Here is a 14161-nt window from a genome sequence, read left to right on the forward strand (position 1 = left end):
TATTCTGTGATATGGGTATATATTTAAACTTTATATATGTTTATTTGAACCCCATATTTGATGACTGAGAACATTGAGAAAGCAGATAAGAAGAGTCTGGAAAGCAAATTTCCTGTGGAAGAAACTTCTGATGCGACCTTAGTCTTTAATGTCTAGGAGGCAGGGGATTTTGACATTGCTCGTTGGTAGAGTTTATACTAGGCCAGAGGTAGGTTTTTACCTTGCAAAGTTAACTTTGAACTGTTGACGGCAGCTAAGAGTCCAGAAGCATTAGTCACTAGGTATTTTGGGCTTTGCCAGGTGCCTGCAACTTGTTGTGGTTCTGACTCTAAAAGAATTTCTGTGGAGATAGGGCCAAAGGCATGGGCCTTTAGCCAGCACAGATGGCCTCAGAGTACAGGTTGCTGCAGTTTGACCTTAAACTCGTAGTGCAACGTGAGGGCCTCAAAAGCTACGCCTTCGGCAGGTGCTAAGGCCTCAGGCTGCAGGCGGCTGTAGCTGATAGTGGTGCAGACACAGCTTGGCCTGCCATCACTGGCCAGGCTCAAGTGGACGGTTACCTGCATACACATGGCCAGTCAGCAAAGTTGCACGTGAGACACAGAACACTAGGGAGCTTCTAGCTAGAAAACATTAACATATCACGTGGCTGAGGCTTAAGTGGCAGGAGGTAGTGCTCCATTCTGCCTTCATGGTACAGCTTGAGACTGCGGAGCCCTTGACCTTTAATTGTGTGTCTGGTCCAAAAGCTCAATATAGAAAATGAAAATAGAAAAGGACGTTTGGGCAAGTTTCAAAATAATTATTGTAGCTGAGCATGTGGGTATCACAGCAGCCAGGGGATTTAGGGGATGGAAAAGAAGAAGGAGATTGTCTGGACATCAGAGGACCATATGGCTGGGACACCTGCCCCCACTGGGACCTCAGGGCACCTGCCTCACAACAGACTCAATAGCAGCTTCAGTTGAGAAATTTTAATGGTGATTTTTCAGCTGAAACAAATGTGGCTCTAAGGTGAAATCCTTTTCTAAGAGGCAGGGTTTCTTTTTAAGCCAAATTAATTCCATTCCAAGAGGCAAAGGTACTCAGTGGGTTCTCAGTAAATGTTTGTTGAATGAATAAATGATTCACATTTATTATTTTTAAAAAAGGGGGCAAAGGAAGGGTGCCACTATACACAGGCACAAAATTTCTCACAGAAGACCTACGAGTCAGTACTAACAATAAGGCTTATCCTCAGGACTGAAATGCTTAAAGGGAAAAGGAAGTTAAGAGGGTTTGAATAGGTTGGATGAGAAAGAAAGGATTCTCAGATAATACCTCGTTTTTGCGGAGGGCTGCTGCCATTGCAAACAAAGATGGCAGCATCGTCTCAAGGCCACCCTCCTAAGGAGATGTTAGGCTTCTGGAACGTCCCCCGCCCCACATATGATAAATTCATAGTGACAGAATTCATCATTTGCTGGGTGATTCCTACCAATTACATTCACAGGGTGTGGATTCCAGAGAAGTAGACTTGCCAGCAACGCAGGCAAGCTGAAGCCAAGATAGTTACCATCCACACCCTTCCCAGGTTGTAGCTGATGAGAAAAACAAAATAAAACAAAACAAAACAAAAACCAGCTCTGTTCATCTGTGGTAAACTCCTCTGACAGAACTGAGCAGAATTACAAATTGGGAAGGATGATTTTTGGACTTCTTATTTTTTTAAGTCAAAGGGATTTGATTTTGAGCCTTATTTCCTTTGGATTTAACTTACAAGAATATTCATTCTTTGAATTTAATTTCTCCCTAGTAATTTAATATTGGCAGAGGGCTTAGGTGTAAAGTTAAGACATCTTTATTGTTGGAATTTTATGAATAGGTTTTATGCATTTTATTATTTATTATTGTTACCATCTAATCTCATTGCAAAACTTCTGATAACCCGTATAGGACAACATAGCTAGACATAATTTGACTTGAAAATTCGAATAATAATGGCTAACTTCTTGAGAATGTATTTTGTACTAGGTTGAATCTCTGCATCATGTACAGTTGTAATTACACATATGTTACAGAATAGTATACGTAATGTCATTACATATATATTTCATAATAATTACATATATCTGTACATTTATAAAGACTAAACTTGTCTCATACTTTCTCCTTTTGGAGAGTCAGCCTGCTTACAGGGATTTAAATTCTACTCTGCTCCTCAAGGGCCAAGGCATCCACTAGTGGAACTTGGTCTCCCCAGGTCCAAAATTTCCTGTGGTCGAGTGGGTAAGTGCATAATTTTGGACTTCAATTAGCTGGCCCTTTGGTTTTTCACGCAAAGCTATGTTCTTCGACTTAGCCTTTATCAGCAGTAGAATTATTATAGCCCTCACCTTCTATTCTTTATTTCTCAACTGATTTAAGAGCCTGGGCAAGGAAGAGGGGTGTCATTATTCAGCTCCTCTCAAATACGGCTGTAGTGTATATGAATGTGTAATGCATCAATATTCAGGTACATGTATAAATGACTATATATATCACACAAAAAGTATGCATTCAGATATACTATATATATGCACATCTGTATATATATAAACATATGCCAATGTGTAATGTATGTACACCTGCATATATGATATGTAAACATATGTATAACATAATGTACACTCACACATGTATACATATTCATGTATATACATATTCATGTATATAAATTAAATATATCTGTTTTATCTGGATTGTGGGATTACTAGTAATATTTTATTTCTCTTCTTTACACCTTCTATATTTCCAACTTTTTTCAATGTATATTCATAAATCAGACCTTACAGTGTTTAAATGACTAAGTTCAGTTTTCACCATAACTTGTGTCCTGTTTCTTCCTCCTTTCCACAGAAGTTACCCTTTTCTTTTCACAAAATGTCTTTATTAAACGAATGAGAGGGGCTTCCCCGGTGGCTGCAGTGGTTAAGAGTCCGCCTGCCAATGCAGGGGAAATGGGTTCAAGCCCTGGTGCCGGAAGGTCCTACATGCTGCAGAGCAACTAAGCCCGTGCGCCACAACTACTGAAACCCACGTGCCTAGAGCCCGTGCTCCTCAGCAAGAGAAGCCACCGCAACGAGAAGATGGCGCACCACAATAAAGAGTAGCCCTCGCTCGCCGCAACTAGAGAAAGCCCGCGTGCAGCAACGAAGAGCCAATACAGCCAAAAATAAATAAATAAATAATAATTTTAAAAAAACAAAAACGAATGAGAACGCATTTCAATGTATTTTACTTTATCTGACTTAAATACATTTTGCTCTTTGGTCACCCTGATTACAGTGGGACTTCCTTAAGAGGAAGAGTCCTGGCATCGTAATTCAATGCATGTAACAGTATGCATTTTCTCCTGTGCATATAGCAGTACGCCTTGCACACAGTGAGTACTCAATAAATACTTATTGAAATTTGATTCCACCCCATTTCCAGGCAATTGGGTTGTACTCCAATGAAATAATTGCTGGAAACAGGAGAAAAACAATTCCCCCAGACACACACAATGAGGTAATTCCAGGCAATTGTCATGAAATAGTTCAATGAGTTTGCTAGAGAAGGCTTAAAAATAAAACCATAGTCCATGTAGCAGCAGATTTAGATCAGGCCCTAGATCTGATTTAGATCAGGTGCACCATATCTGATTCAAGGTAAAACGATGGAACATGTTTGAAATGAAGCCTAGGCAGAGTGATTATGGAAACATGGTGAGAGGTGCTTAATATGTCCTCAGAGACCCTAACAACTCCTCTTGCCAAATCAACAAATCCTGTCATCCTGTCTCTTGAGAGACTAGATGGTTGAGTAGCAGGCTGCAGTTGTGAAATCTTTAAGCTTGGCTTCTGTTTGAGGAGCCTGTCAGGCACCACGTAATGTGAGGAGCTGATGAAATCTCTGTAGGACCCTCAGAGCCGCCAACACCAGCCCTGGGAGCACGCTGAAATCACTCAGAAGCTGTAAAAATGACTGATGCCTGGTTCTCTGTCCTCTCAGCCCCCCACCCCTGGCTTCCTATGTAATTGACCCCATGTGCAGCCTGAGTGTCCAGAGTTTTAAAAACTCCCCAGGTGATTCTAAGATGCTGCCAAGAGTGCGAATCAATTCTTGAGGGTCTCTTGGAAGTCTTAATGAATTTTTTTTCCCTCTACCTACAGATTGTCCCAAATAGACACACCTCCTTCCTGCAGTCTCAAGTGAAATCACACCGGTTGGTTCCTGGTTGGCCTGGAATTGTAAAGATAACTTTTTCACCTTAAAGCCTTCATTTCTAGTTTAACGGTGCTGAGTCACACAATTCTCCCTCTGAAGAAAAATGTGCTTTTGCTGCACAGAGAGTTAACCTGTTCTATGGATGTGAAAGAGTTGGGGATAAACAGTATGCTAAAAGTTAGGAAGAAAAATGTAAATACTTTTAAGTATGAAGACTGTTTTTCCTGACTCACATTAAATGGTTTCCTAGATTCTTACCTGTCACAGCTGGATTTTAGAATTCCTTGATTGAGAAAAAGTATAATATAAAAGGTATTATACATTTTAAAAACTGTAAAAAGGTATAAATGTATTTATTAATCAAGTAGGGAGCTACATTTTTTTTGAAGTTAAACGCACGCATGTCATTCTAACTATTTAGCATACACAAAGTGTTTAGTACATGTGAGAATTCATGGACTTTTTACAATAACTCTGTGTCTCCTCCAGGGTTCATTGCCCAAAGACTTGGGTTACTGTTCAACATGTCTGCACATGGCAGTAGTTTGATTTGTCCATCTCACCATTTCTAAGACATTTATCACCATGTAATCTGGCCCATGGTGGTACCAGGGTCTAGAAGGTCATTCTCATCCCTGTTCCCAGATCCCAGAGCTGTTCAGGCATCACGACTTAGTCTTTTTTTTTTTTTAACTACCACTGAAGAAGCTTTCACTGATCCGTTTTTTATGCTTAGCCTGGGGGCAGTAAAAGTTAAACTCAAGCTGTAAGTAGTTGGTCCTTAAGCATCCTTTCTAACTTCAAACCATGTCAGTAATGTTACATTTCCTGTATGCCATAAGGGAATGAGAGATCTATCAGAGCAGTCATTTATGTGATGAAATATAACTAGATTGTTGAGTAAAAGACAGCTATGGGAAGTTAAATAAACCTACAGTGTGTTAAATAAAACTACAGCTTGAAAGAAGTTTGCTAGTTAATGTAAAGAGCTGATCAAAGCTGTGATAAGGATGAAAATCAAGGACAAAATTACCATGCAAATGGTTCGAGAGCAGAGAGAGTACCCTTCCTTTAAATGCATATTAATCATGGGCATATGTAAGATGGAAACTGCCCTAGTTCTGTCTTCAACGCTATGGGTATCCTTGAAAAGCTTTTATCATTCTTGTCTTTCTTCCTCCACAAAGGTTGATGTGTACTTACTGTTGGGTAATGTTTAATTTGTATTTGAATTAGTTGTCAATGACACAAAATTTTAATTTTCACATAATTTTTTGAAGCTTACAATCTAGGGAACAAATATATACCGAGTCTCAATTTCTTAAGTGACTCTAGTAAATCATCTGTACTCGTGCCATTCCAGGGACCACCTAGTTAAAATTTACATTCTCCTTGCTCTAGGAAAATCTAATTTTCCAAGCAAAATTGATGAGCCCTAGATCTTGGGTTGCATTGGATAAAATTATAAATAAAATCATAGGCGCAAGTTTCAAAGGTATTTAACTAGAAAATTTCAATGAAGAAATTGTCACAGGTGATTTTGAGAGTGTAAAGCACTGATTTAGCTGTTATTCTGCTTAAAGGGAAAATAGAGACAATGAGAAAGTATTCACATACTTTGATGTCAAAAATTTCCGTTATATCTATGCTTATTTCATAGCCAGTTTTTGTCAAATCTGTCTTCTGATCAAGGGAAACCTTTTCCCCCCTCCTAGTATACCTTCCCACGTGGAGGTGAGTAAATTGGTGCAACTCTTGGGTGCTCTTTGCCCTTTTACTGACCTCACCTTAGATGAGCTAAGTGATTTATCTGACTGGTAATTTGGGAAGAAAAAATGCCTTTTGTTCTTCTTGGAAGTGAACCCACCCCCAAGTTAGCTTCTGTTTTCTGTGCTGTGACTCTTACCCAGGAATTCCCCTCCAGGTGAAAAGAGTTGCCTGGGTCCAGTTGCCCATGGAAGGGTACATAGTTCTAACTATTTAGCTGTTAAGTGTCATGAAATTCATTTGCCTCCCACAGAACCTCCAACTTTGGCTTTGTGAATATTGATGGTGATATACTGGCCTCCATTTGCTGCTTTATTTTTTCTTTTTCCAATTTATTCTGAACTCACGTAGAGAGAAGGAATACATACACTAACTAGCATGTACTGAAAAAGGTAAAGAGCTGTGTTATATTTGTAAGTTTGCTTTCATAATTTAAAAGAACCATCATCCTGTATTCTGTGTAACAAAACCACCTCGAAACCCAGTGGCCTGAAGCAGTTTATATTATTCGTCATGATTTTTGCATTGACTGGGCTCAGTTGGGCAGTTAATACCTCACATTTCTCATGTGGTTGCAGTCAGAGGATGGCTGGGGCTGGATGTCCACCATGACTTACAAGCCTGGCACCTCAGCTGAGATCCAAGATCAGCTGTCTCTCTCCACTGGTCCTTACACATGGCCAGGTAAGGGCTTCCTCACATAAGAGGAAGAGAGGGTCTCCTGGTAGTTAGACTTCTTACTTTGTGATTGGCCTCTCTTAGCACATGTGTTTCAAGAAAACAAGGCAGATGCTGTAAGGCTTCTTATGACCTAGACTTGGAAGTTATGAAGCATCATTTCTGCTGCAGATTCAATGTATCTGGACTAGCAAGGGTACCAGTTCCAGGAGCCTTTGTACACAGACATGGGGGCTTAGCCACAAACTGTAACGTTGGAAACATAAATGTTTGTTATAGGAAACTTTATTTATTATGATGTTTATTAGAGAGAATTGTGTTCTTTCACTTAATTTTGTAATCGTTTGTTTTAGGAAGCTGAAATCTCACTAATCTTATGGTGACTAAATGCCAATTATTTAATTCAATGTATTGTTGAAATTAACATATTATTGATTTCATTCAATGTATAATTTATTCCATCACTTAAAAGATTTTAAGTTTTTTCATTTTGAAAACTACATGAAAGACTTACTTGTGTATGTTAGTTTTTAGTTAAAATAAGTAATTCTGCCAGCTTAATTTTAAAGCACAACATGAATCTATTTCTTCCACAGCAAGAAAATCTTAAAAATGTAAAATGCTTACATGGCCACAAGAAGATGGTCATCCCTGGAGCTGGGGATGCTGTAACAGTCTCTAGAGTTGGGAATGTGGAAAAAAGAACCCAGAGGGCAGAGTGTACAGTAGAATCTTGAATGAGCTGATAGCACTCCAGAAGCGTGTGTCTGGGTGAGAAGAAGACACCTAGTTCTAACTGATTCTAACACCGGCAGGTCTATCCAATACCTGTTACATGGAAATGTTTCCAGAGCACAGCTCAGCTTCTCTGGAAGGACTGAGAAAGAAGGCGGGGCCCCAAAGAGCAACTGAGATTTAGGGTCAGTAAACAGGGGCAAGGCAGGAGCCATGCTATAAAGACTGGAATTTATTGCAGGAGTCTGGATGTCACAGTTTTATATAAGGCAATTATAGCCACTGTAATATATAAAGCACCAGATATTAGTGGTTTTCCATCATGGAACTTTATTTTTCACTTAAATTTTAAATGAACGTTACTGATTGATGAGTGTCTCTCCTTCAAACAATGATTCAGAAACAGATACTCTTTCCATCTTAAGACTGTCAGTTTTATCATGAAGATTTCAAGGTTGTCATGCCTTTCTGCATAAACAGTCAAGGGAAGAGAAATTGAATGAAGGGCTCATGAGTAAGAGACTTTCATGGGACAGGGATGGAAGGAACACACAAAACTCCAATCACACATAACTCGGTGGCATGGCCAAAGCCAGCTGGGAAAGAGAACACCAGCCAGAGATAATGGGGAACGTGATCTAGCTGTGGTTCCAGGAAGAGAAAGACGGGGCTTTGTGAGAGGTTAGCCAGTCTTTGCCACACTCAGGACCTAGAATTAGTGAAAGAATCAGAGAGGCTTGGTACGGACCCTAAAGGGCTCTTGACATTGATATTCTTATGTTTCCTCTTTCTCTACAGGCAAGAAGAGCCCCAGAATCTTGGGAAGGGCTAAATCAACAAGGAGGCTTAGTGATCCAGTCTTATAGCTTAAAAAGACAAAGTAATGCTATGGAGGGATAGTGCATCTACAAAATCTAATTCTGACCAACTCTAATTCTACTAATCAAGAGGATATGATTGGCAGATGACCTAGAGAACCCAAAAAGGGATCAAATAAGCACTGCCGAAGTACTGATATGAAATAGAGAATATGGCTGAGAGATACTGTCAACAATAATGAAAGAAAATAGCTGCTCATAGAGACAATGCCATTGCATAAGAAAATTGAAATTTGGTGAGTGCCTATGGAACTAAGAAGAAATTTCTTCTGAAACCTTAACATTTTTCGACCTCATTAATTTTCCTAGTGAAGACATGCAATGCTGGTTGACCTATGGGCATTTATTTTACTTTGACTACCCATGTCGGCCTTGATTTTGCTACCAGCAGGATAAAAAGCCACCACTGACATCAGACTTAATCTTCCATTTAATTCTATCAGCCTTAAGAGTTAAATAAGAGTTTTCTCTATATAACTTTTCCCTTTTGTACTTTTTAGCATATATACATTTTATTTTTATTTTATTTAAAAAATTTTTTTTATTGAAGTATAGTTGATTTACAATATCATGTTAATTTCAGGTGTACAGCATAGTGATTCAGATATCTATCTATCTACATATATATTTTTTCTTTTTCAGGTTCTCTTCACTTATAGGTTATTACAGAATGAAGCATATATGCATCTTAATTTTTGTTTTAAATGTACTCCACTTCTTAGCTTTAAGGCATTGAAACTCTTCTACAGTCACTTGTCATTTGCTTTGGAAAAATAAATTTCCTATAACTTGGAATGACCCCTGTATACAAGAAGCACAATGGGACCCCAGGCAGAGGGACAACAGGGGCATCCCTATAGCCAGACCAAGCAATATCTTCATCTCAGAGCAAGGTGTGAACTGGCTTTTGCAACCCCTTCACAGGTCACTCATAAATCTGTGAATCCCAGAATAAAGTAACAATATAGAGAAGGACATGTTCCTTGTGAGACATCCAAAATGCCAGCTGGTTATTTTCTTAACCAGTGTTCATCTAATTCATTTGCTAAGCATTGTGGCTTTACAGCAATTCACAAGGGAGGAAATGGTTGCTTAATTGCCCAGAAGAATTTCCTAGAGATGCTTCAGTAATAACAACTTGTCTTTCTCCGCCCATGATCCATGAATAACAAAACAATTGAAAATGAAAGTCACACTGAAAATATGACAATGGCATCTCTAGTCAAAATAAAGCACAGCATTGAAATAATTATTTGAATAAATCACACCCCTCCCCCTCAAAATGCCCACAATTTCCATAGCTCAGTTTGAAGCTTTCTATACTGGAGAATAAAGTGTAACTTAATTATTTTCTTTACTTCATTTTATGTGAACACATTCAGCCAAAGGGATAAAGTGACAAGAAACACTCTTTTTATTCTACTCAACTATCTCCCACCCCAGCTTGTGTATCATTTTCCTTAGAGGTGTTGGGGGAGGGAAAATTTCCCCCTATGCTTTTGGGGTTTTTTTGGCTGGTCTGATAGTTAAATTGGCACAAGAAAGATTAACAGGAGAAAATTAAATTTAATTTTGTACATACAGAGGTCTCATAGATATAGGACCTAGGTAGCGGCCAAGGCAGGCAGCTTTTATACTTTTTTAGACAAAGAAACAATACATTTGTAAGGAATTGACAAAGCAAGGAAACTTAGGTTTGGGTGTTTAATAAGTGAAGAATCTAAGCAGAGTTTGTTTACTCAACCTTCTGGGCGCTGAATTCCCTGACTCTGGAAATAAAGATGTCTCTGTACCCTCCTGGGGCAGGGAGGGTATTTTTCACATGGAAGGTTTCATGTCCTGCTTTCTGGGGACAAAGGAGAGTCAGAGTTTTCTTGCACTGGCTGTTTCTTAAGAAACTTCAGTTCTAAATAATCAATATGACACTTGGGCATATTTGGGGGTAGCTTGCCCTGAACCCTAACAGGAGTCCTGGATTAAGAGTCAGACTACTCGGGTTTACACTCTTTCTCTGTCCCCAGCTAACACTTTGCTTCTGGATCAGTCGCTCCATTTCTCTGGATCTTACCTGTAAAGTGATGAAGATAGGATAGCTCAGATTTCCAATTACTCTTATGATCCTATAATTCTATTTTCTCCTGAGAGAAAGTTCCTAATTACTAACATGAGAACACTTTGCAAGCTTTAAAAGGTATTATAAAATATTCAATTTTATTGACTGTGGTAGCGTTCTATAACGTAGACCAAGTCAACAGGTATTCGAGCGTGACTAGAAAATGTGCTTTCTTTTGCCGTTATGTTTTCAAACTAAATCTTCAGCCTCTTTGTCTTCAGTCTTCTCCCACCATTTCTAGAAATGTAAATTCACTGTCTTTTTCCAAAGAAACCCAGGATTGGTCTCCTTGAGGATATCCTTAAGAGTAATGGCCAGAAGAATCAGGCTTACCTATCTAGACTGAAATAATTGAGGTATGGATGTGAATTGGAACAAGAGGAAATGAATTTTCAGAGCAATAGAAATGTTTGAATATATTCCAGAATGAACTGTATTATTTTACCAAGGGATTGTTTACCTTTTGATAGAGATAGCACCCCCAAAATGAATATACCTCCTGTCACTTTTCTTGTGATCTGTAATGAAGGTGAGCTTCCTCAAGATAAATGCGTATTTAACAGTAAGTGACAACAGTATTATCTCTCGTATTGTGTGCTAATAAGGTCACCTTCCAGATGGTCCACAGTCAGGACCTTCATTCCACATATCAGTACAAAATTGGCTTCTTGGTGAAGAAAGGTAAGCTAAGCTAATTTTTCTGCAGTTTCCAAGGGAAAAAGTGATGATGGTAATAGCAGCTTCCTTTAATAGAAATTATGTTTGAAGCATTGAAACTTCAGCTTCTTCAGGAAGTAATAGCTCCTGAGTTCCCAGCACTGTAGATGTTTTTTATATATTATTTCTAATCATCACAAAAATAGTCGAGCTATAAATTACTCCCACTTTATAGTTGCTGGAACTGGCACTTGGAATGTTTAAATGTTTTCAATGACTCATAGTTAATAAATGATTGAACCAGGATTTATATCCAGAACTGTCAGACTCCAAAATCTTTCAACCTCTTGACCACTGCTGCCCACAGTTGTCACCACCAGCCTTATGTGGCTTTTGTGACTTGTCCAAAGGGAGATTTTAAAGACTTAGAACTAAAAATTATAAAATATTTCATTAATAGAGCTATGGTCTGAATGTGTACTCCCCAAATTCTTATGTTGTAATCCTAACGCCCAATGTAATGGTATGTGGAGGGTGGAGTCCTCATGAATGGGATTAGTGCCTTTATTAAAGAGACTCCATAGAGCTTCCTCACCCGTTCCATAATGTGAGATACAAAGACCTGGAAGAAGGCCCTCACTCAACCATGCTGGCAACCTGATATCAGAGTTCAGCCACCAGAATGGTGAGAAATACATTCCTATTGTTTATAAGCCACCGGTCTGTGGTATTTTGTTATAATAGCCTGGACAAATAGAAATAGTTTTTATATTGATTACCTATTGAAATAATAATATTTTAGGTACTTGGGTTAAATAAAATATGTTATTAAAATCCATTTCATCTTTTTTTAATGTGGCTACTAGAAAATTTTAAATTGTGTAATGGTTTCTATAGCCCACATTCTATTTCCATGCGCAGCCTTGATCTATACAGCATTACTTTTCATATATATATAAATTTATTTATTTATTTTGGGCCGTGTTGGGTCTTCATTGCTGTGCACGAGCTTTCCTTAGTTGTGGTGAGCGGGGGCTACTCTTCGTTGTGGTGCGTGGGCTTCTCATTGTCGTGGCTTCTCTTGTTGTGGAGCACGGGCTCTAGGCGTAAGGGCTTCAGTAGTTCTGGCACGTGGGCTCAGTAGTTGTGGCTTGCAAGCTCTAGAGCTCAGGCTCAGTATTTGTGGAGCACAGGCTGAGTTGCTCCGCGGCATGTGGGATCTTCCTGGACCAGGGCTCGAACCCGTGTCCCTTGCATTGGCAGGCAGATTCTTAACCACTGCACCCCCAGGGAAGCCCCAAAACATTACTTTTATAAAGATCCAAAACACAGGTCGTATTCTCATCATTAAAATCTCAAAAGTTTTGGCCAAAACCAAAATTAGTGCTTAGAAACCTTTATTGAAATTAGAAATTTCTTCCTAATAATATCTGTTAATAGGCTTCTAATTAACTCAAATAATTCACATTGGCTTAGTAAATATAGTCATTACTTTTTAAATTATCTTAAGGCAAGGATCTGGAACTATTACTCATTAAAGTTAATTTCTAAATAATCTGATTCACATTGGTAAGTTAAATACCATTAAAAAAAAAAAGATATCTCTGTTCCTTAAGGAATTCCTTTAAAGAAAAAAAAAAAAAAGGAAAGAAAAGAAAAAACTGGTCCAGCTGATAGAAATTGTCCAAGATCCATGGGAGCTCAAGTCAATGAACCCGTAGCAAATGTATTGTTGGTTTTGAGGCCAGTGTTATTCAATTCTTCTTAAAATAGTATCCATTAAAAATTCAGCCCCAAATTTGACACATCATCTCGACTAGAATAGGAATTAATCTGAAAAATTCTCATAATTGAAGCAACATCATAGAAGTCCTTCCTAACATTTCTCATCTTCCTATATTCCCCTAACACTGAAAGGAAACACCTCTCACAAGCTGTGTTTCTTAATCAGACTTCTGGCTGCTAAGCAATTAGTTCCATCTTTCCCACCGTGGACAGCTGCTTCATCTGTGAACTTGGACTTCAAGCATCAGAGCTGTACTCGTTGTTTACATATGCATAGCTCCTCTGCTTACACTCATCCATTGGTTCATTTGGAATTATATTTTGAGAGTCCACACTGTGCCTGGGACTGTTGTAGGCGCTTGGGATGTGTCAGTAAAAATAAAATAATTTTCCCACCCTTCTGGAATTTTAAGAGTTATATTGTAAGAATTTCCTGGTCCGGATTATAAACACCATGGAAGATTCCAAAGTCCCAGGACTACTGGAAGAAGAATCAGATTTATAAAATAAATGCATATTCTCATCAATCAGCTGGATTTATATCTGTTCAGTGGGCATGGAGTTAAGCCCTTTTATATGTATTACTAGGGTAAAAGATGTTAAGTGATGTCTGCTGAGAAAAAGCCACAGAAAGATTTGACTTCACTTGAAATGTTTTTTCATTCTGTGGAATTACATGACAAGCTTGTATAAGATATAAAGTTACAAACAGCATCAGATTCTTCAAGTAACAGGCATCATGACAAATCAGTGGTCTTAGGACAGAGAAATGGAGAAACCAAAGAGGACCATATGGCTGGGAACACTACCCATTCCCTTTAACCTCCCTTTCAGTAGACTCGTCTTAAAGTCACGTGTAATATGCACATCTTTGCCTGATGATCTGAAAAATGAAAGGGAAGACATTGTCCTAGCTGCATAGTAGATATCCCTAGTCTAGTGATGCAATTGAATGAGTCAGTCACAAGCTCTGGTCAGATCTTGTCTTGGCATTGATTGACTGTGTGACCTCCAAAGACTGGCTTGTGCTTCCCGAGCCTCTGAGCTCTCACCTGTAAAATAAAGGTGTTGACGTGATTGCCAGTATCCTCTGCTACTAATCCTGTACGTTACAGATTCACGGCAAATATTTCTCAAGTTTGACAAGAAAATATTTTATCAGTCTCACTCTCTTCTTCAGTAAAATCCTACACTAGAGAAGCAAAGATTTTAATGATTTACAGAAAAACATAGAACTGAAAATAAAAAACTACTTCTTCATTTAAAGTAAAAGGAATCCAGCTTTGGAACAAGAGTTCTCTTGGTCATATTTTACAAAGCA

This window comes from Phocoena sinus, chromosome 5 (assembly GCF_008692025.1).
Source record: "Phocoena sinus isolate mPhoSin1 chromosome 5, mPhoSin1.pri, whole genome shotgun sequence".
Lineage (NCBI taxonomy): Eukaryota > Metazoa > Chordata > Mammalia > Artiodactyla > Phocoenidae > Phocoena > Phocoena sinus.